Genomic DNA, 6,443 nt, shown 5'->3' with positions numbered 1-6,443 from the left:
TCTGGGCTGAGTACACCCAGAAATCACTTCCACATGTGGGGAACACCCAAAACAAATCACTGGCCAGAAGAAATGGCCATTCCTGCCTCACCCATCCAGGGCATAAAGTGGTTATTTCTCAGACTCTTCTGACACAGAATATATACATATATATACACATACATATACATACATATACACATACATATACATATATATACATATATGTACATATATATCCATCCCAGGCTAGCCCCAAAATCACCTTATACCAAAAATGACTTTGAACATCTGATCTTTCTGCCTACACCTCCACCATGCTGGGGTTTTGGTGTGTGCCACCATGCTCAGTTTATCAGAAGTCACTTTATATTTCAGTAATTCACAGCACTTACATTTGTATACTAACCCATAGTAGCCAAAGTAGTTGCATAGTTGCAGCTGCTTTCTGGGGACCAGGGCTGCATGGTGTGGTATGTACGTACTCTTCCACAGGTTTGGATGGAAAAGACATCTTAAATCATTGTGCAGCTGAGCACTGAACTAGATGGTTTAATATCTCTTCTGAGACTACTGTGTTCTACCATTTCTCTCTCTCTCTCTCTCTCACACACACACACACACACACACACACACACACACACACACACACACACACCATTGTCTTGGTACGATGCTAAGGCCTAGAGGTATACTGTGGTCTCTCTTTGGTAGCTTTTCCAAAAGTATCCTCTAGGCATTTTAACTCCGTGGACATTTTTCTTCACACTGTCTCTCCCATATGTCACTTCAACTGGTTCTTCCAGGGGAGACAAATGGAGTATTAAAATATAGGTATGGAGTTTCTAGGCACCAGGGTCTGCACTGAAACATAGCAGAGGTTGGGTCTAAGTCAGTGCTGTTCCTGTGTCTCGGTAACATTTGCCAGTCACCCATCGCAGAAGCAGTGTTCAGAAAGTCAGTAACTGATGAAAAGGTTTCAGATAATTAGAGGACAGACAGTGTGGCTACCCCTTGACTATCAAGGGCAGAACTGTATGAGAAAACATGGTGTTCGCATGTAACATGTTGCACAGCAGATTACAAGAGAAGACCTTGCCACATTCGATTATATACTATGTATGGATGAAAGCAATCTGAGAGATTTGAATACAAAAAGTAATCAAGTCAAAAACTGCAAAGCTAAAATTGAGCTACTTGGGAGCTATGAGCCACAGAAAGAGCTCATTATTGAAGTTCACTATCATGGCAATGACTCTGACTTGGAGCTGGTGTACCAGCAATGCCTTAGGTGCTGCAAGGCCTTCCTGGAGAAGACTCACTAGCTAGTCCTAACCAGCACCATTGAGCAATTCACTCCTCAGTGCTGTGCCCAAGAGTGATGGCAGTCCTTAGTCCCATACCCCACCTCTCTTTTCAGCTAGCTTACTGTATATCTTTAAAATAATTGTTCATGGAAATTAGACATATGTTCAGAAGGATAAAAACATTCGAGTCAGACAGTTTGAGGTGTGGCTTAGCATTCTTACACTAACTAAATCTCTGACCTTGCCATAATTACAAAATAGTGGAACACACAACTATGGAACAAAAGAAAACCCAATAAAGTAAGAATTACCTACAAGGTCCAGATCAGCCTCTAAGCCCAGCAAGCCTGGGTAGTTTGGTCTAACTGGAGTGTGTGCATGGCTAGCACCCAGTGTGCTGTTTGCTTTCCTTACACTCTCTATTCTAGTCTCTTATTGTGACAGTATGTCCATCCATGATAGCCTTCCCTTTAACAATGGAGGAGTTTAAACCCAGACACGCTGAGGGGATTCAGGTATTTGAGAGAGGAGAACCTGGATGTGATGATGGGCCTAGAACTCCAGCAGGCCCGCCTGGGCTATACAGTGACTCCCTATCTGAAAGATAAGCAAATACTAACAGATGGGAGCAACAGGTTGGTAAAGTTAACACCTTTAATCTTACTTGGGTTTTGTGTAGTTTTTTGAGCTTTGCTCCTATTTGAGCCACTTTGCTTCTTCAAAAAGAAAGCAAGTATGCTTAAATAGTGGTGTGTGTTTGTAAGTGTTCTCTCATCAACATTTTACAAAGTTACAGGCAAGCATAGTAATTTTAGTGTATTTTCAGAAAAGGGACCTCAAATTTATATGTATACATGTCAGAAATGATTGTGAATTAAACTGGGACATTGTCAAATACAACAAAAAATGCAAATCCCAGTGTTTACCTGCTTTCTTATTGACGAATGAACCAGATACCTTAAGCATTGGCTCCGTGTGCCTGTTTATTTGCTATATTGTGAATAGTGTGAGGTTTGGGGACTTAGCTTCTATATTAGAAAGTAAAGTGACGAGACAAAGGCACATTGCTGTGATGGATGTCGATGGATGTCCAACTGAGAGACTCCAGGACTATCCTTATCCTTGGGCCTTCTTCATATAGCTAGTGCTCCCTACCCGCTTCCTAGCTGTAAAGGTGAGGATTGTCTGTTTTAGCCTGTCTCAGATCTCTGGACACAACTGGTGCACTCCAGTGGTACAGAACTTCTAGTTAGAAGAGGCATCCCGATGTCTGAAAGGAAGCCCAGAGACCTGGGACTATGCAGGTATCTGCGTGGCCAGGGCCCACTCTCTCAAAGGAAGAAAGCTTAAACCTGACTCCAGAAGAAAGCGCCTATCCCAGCACCCTCCTACAGAAAGGCTTGCTGTCCTTCCCAGCAAAGGCAGAGACTTTAACTGCCTGTTTCTGGCTCCTGTGGAGTTTTGGTCAGGGTTTTCACAAGTTAAAAACTAGGAAGGGAAAGGCCAAGTAGTTAGCCACAAGGAGGAAATAGATTAGTCAAAAGGTCTTTGTCCTACTTCAGTAGTTGCTTCAGAACCTCAGATTTCTCTTTCATGTCATACAATCCTATTGTTTTCTTGAAATTTTACATGTATATATCTTACTCACAAATCCATGGAGTGTAGAGTTCTGGTGGCTGCTTTGTTCTATGGCTGTCCCAAACAGCACCATGTATTTATAAAAGCTCATGAACAGAGAAACTTAACTTTTTACATTCAATCAAATTACATTTCTTTAAAATATAGCCATTAAACTTTTTTAAATGTAGGCATGACTTGTCTAATGACATGTGTCCTAGTTGAACATTTGCAAAGTTATAATAAAATTAAAGCATACCAATGCAATTACATCACTTGAGTAACTGAAGAGAGGTGATGGCAGGGTGGTGGGAGCCTTGTGGCTAGAAAGGCTCTGAGAATGTTCATTGACAAACAGTGGCTAAACAGTCATTTTTGGGAATTGTGTGGAAATACTTGCTTACTAGTTACCTTGCGCTAGTATATGTCTCTTTCTGTAAGCTTCATTAAAGTAGATCCTTCTGTCTTGTCTGCCACTGTGACCTCAGAACCTAGCACATACTAAGTATTCATTATGTTCTACTAGTAAGTGTTAGAAATGACCCCTCAAACTATAATTCATGTAAACAGTTTTTTCCCTTTAAGTAGAAAAGGACCAGTGTCCAGTGTGAACAAACAGAGGGAACCTTTACCTCTGAGGTCACCACTAAAATCTAATAAGTTCTGTGATCATTCACAGAAAGTATTTCACAAATAAATTTTACATGCCAGGTTGGCTTTCATTTTCTGATAGTAGCACCCGTGTCACAAAGGGTTCAGAAAGTCAGGTATAGTGGCTGAAGAAACACTGACTTAAGTCACAGAAATGTAGCAAGGCTGGCAGAAGACACTGAGAACACCTGTGAGAGAATCAGGGACAGAGCTCTAAGGGTCTCTTGGCAACAAGCTAGGAGACAAGGGCGAAATCACCATCGTTCTAATTTGTGACACTGGCATAAACTTGAAACCTAAAAGTCAGTTCTCTTGAGTCTTTTGCCAACAAGATTGGAGTCGTTCCCTCTTCAGAGAGCCTTAAATAGCAAGCTAAGACCTTTAAAATTAATTGTGGAGGAAAATGGAATTATCTGAAGTTTTAAATCAAATATTAAAAGAACAGCTTGGTGTTTACACAGGTAGGGCAGGAGTCCAGGGGACGGTTGACAGGCTACACACAGGGGCTGGGGATGGAAACCCCCAGGGCAGTCCTGCAGCAATTGGTAAGAGAAGACAAACGTAGAATGAAATGGTGGGAGGGTGGAGAGCAGGGAACCCAGCCAAGATATTTTTCGCACCGAGAGGTTGGATGTGGAGAACTGGGCTAGGATTCCTGCTTGGATACTTACTAGGTTTGTTTCTACCTTAAGATATGCACAACTGCATGCTACTGTGTCTACTCTGCCAGCAGGACTCCTGTCCTAAAATATTACAAACTTTACAGAAAACATCCTTCCTTACCTTGGTACTTTGGCTGAGAATGCCTCACACAGGCTCCGATGGTTGAGTATCAGGTCTCCAGGTGGAGGTACTGTTTGGGCAGATTTAGGAGGTGTGGCCTTTCTGGAGAAATTCAGTCACAGGGTCAAGTTTTGAGGTTTCACAGCTATATAGCATTCCCAGTGTGCTCTCTGTTTCCTGCTTGCTTCAGCAACCGTGGATGATGTTTGGTGCATCTTGCATGCATCTTTCCCACCATGATGATAATAGCTTTTTGTCCTTCCAGATGCATAAGTCAATTAAACTCTTCCTTCTGTATCTTGCCTTGTCAGGAGTTTTATCGAACAGAAAAATAACACAATTATATGTGAAGGCAGAAAAGTTAGCTAAGTCCATGTGCTCCTTGGGTTTCAAATGCCCAGTGCAAAGCATTAAGTTTTTACTAATTGCCAGTTAAAGAGATGAATACACTATAATAAACAGTAATGATGAGCAACCTGTGATGAGAAGGGGTAAAAGACAAATTACATTTAAAAATCACAAAGGGGAAGTAAGGTCCTGAGGCACAGCCTCTGATGTGGCCCTGTATTTCTTTACCTACAGTCTGTCTATAAGAAGCTTCACACAGAGCTAATGATGAACCATGCGATACAGTTAGAACAACCCGGTTACATAGCCACCTGCGTGCATGTGTGGGTGCGTGTGTGCATGCGTGCGTAATGTTCAATATTCTTCCTTTATTTTGTTTCTCATTTTATTATAAATAAATTCTATTCTCATACAATATCTACTGACTACAGTTTCCTCTCCCTCTCCTCCTTCTCCTCCCTACCTCCCCTCACTTTCAAATCTACTCCCTTTCTGTTTCCACTCTGGAAATCAATCTGGAAGTTTCTCAGAAAAAAATGGTAACACTTACTTTACTTTTATTATTATTTGTTTTTATCATTTTATTATTTTTTTATGCTAGATATCTTTTTGTAACCCTGGCTGGTCTAGAACTCACTACATATACCGGACTGGCCTTGAACTCATAGATACCTACCTGTCTCTGCCTCCTGAGAATTGCGAATAAAGCCATGTCTCGCCAGGTCCAACTAACCTGCACTTTTAAATGAACACTTGTAAAGTGCTAAAACCCACAAGCCAGCTGGAATTTTACATACAAATACGAAAAGGTTATGAAATATTAGAAACAAAGCAACTCCAAGTTTGAGTTAATTTCAGCTTTTGAAAAGATAAGAAATATGGGACATTTTTCTAATGCGCTCCTTTTTCAGTTAATCAACTTTCATGAAGACTGTTAAAAATAATCGAATGTTAAAGCTTAGTCCACTTCACCCATTTGCTTAATCGAATTCACCTAGATTGGTCTGTGAGTCTTCATGGCTCCAGGTTGCCATAACCATCATTCCCAAGTTCCCAGAAATGTCTGCATTTGACAGGACACTGATACTACCCAGGATTTGCTGTGGGTGTGGGTGTTTGAGCTGTGCTGATTGAACTCCTGCCAAAGTTTGTGTATATATTCCCAGAAAGGGCTATTGCAGACCCAGGGCTGGTTTCGATCACTAACAGATCTGAGCTTTTCACAGCAAGGAGGGTGCTTGAGGGGTGGGAGGGATGCCAGTAGGGTGGGAGTGATGTGTTCATATTCTAACTGATTCTTGCCGCTACTCACTTGGGTCTTAGCAATTTTTTGGCTTTAAAGAAAAACATAGATCCATGCAAAGAAGCATGCCACTTGTTCAAGTGTCCACATAGAAACACGAGGCTCAGCTTGTTCTGTGTGCAGGACATTGTGGTGAGGAAGGGCTTCAGATGGTAGAATTGGCAGTAGCTTCTGTGGGACGGAGGTTGACATGCAAAAGCCAATCCTGATATGGATGCTATCATTTTTATATCACCAAGGCAGATGAGGTGTGTAAAACACTATCTAATCTCTATGCTTATCACAAGGTTCTTTTGCTAAGAGAAAGGTGTTTGAGATCATCTAGCAAGGCCCCAAGTAACAGATGAGCAAGCTGAGGCGCACAAAAGTCAAGGAACACATAGGATAACTGGGACAAAATAAAAAGTTCCTCTATTTTGCTCCTTTATCACAGTGTGGGGTAAATAGTCTCTGGC

The 6,443-nt window shown here is 41.5% G+C and overlaps 1 pseudogene; it reads left to right on the top strand.

Moving 5' to 3' along the window:
- Positions 1 to 652: 652 nt before the first annotated feature.
- On the top strand, positions 653 to 1,304 carry LOC103694086 (low molecular weight phosphotyrosine protein phosphatase pseudogene; annotated as a pseudogene).
- The last annotated feature ends 5,139 nt before the right edge of the window (positions 1,305 to 6,443 follow it).

Source organism: Rattus norvegicus, chromosome X, assembly GCF_036323735.1.
Source record: "Rattus norvegicus strain BN/NHsdMcwi chromosome X, GRCr8, whole genome shotgun sequence".
Lineage (NCBI taxonomy): Eukaryota > Metazoa > Chordata > Mammalia > Rodentia > Muridae > Rattus > Rattus norvegicus.
This window is presented reverse-complemented; position numbering and strand designations above follow the sequence as displayed.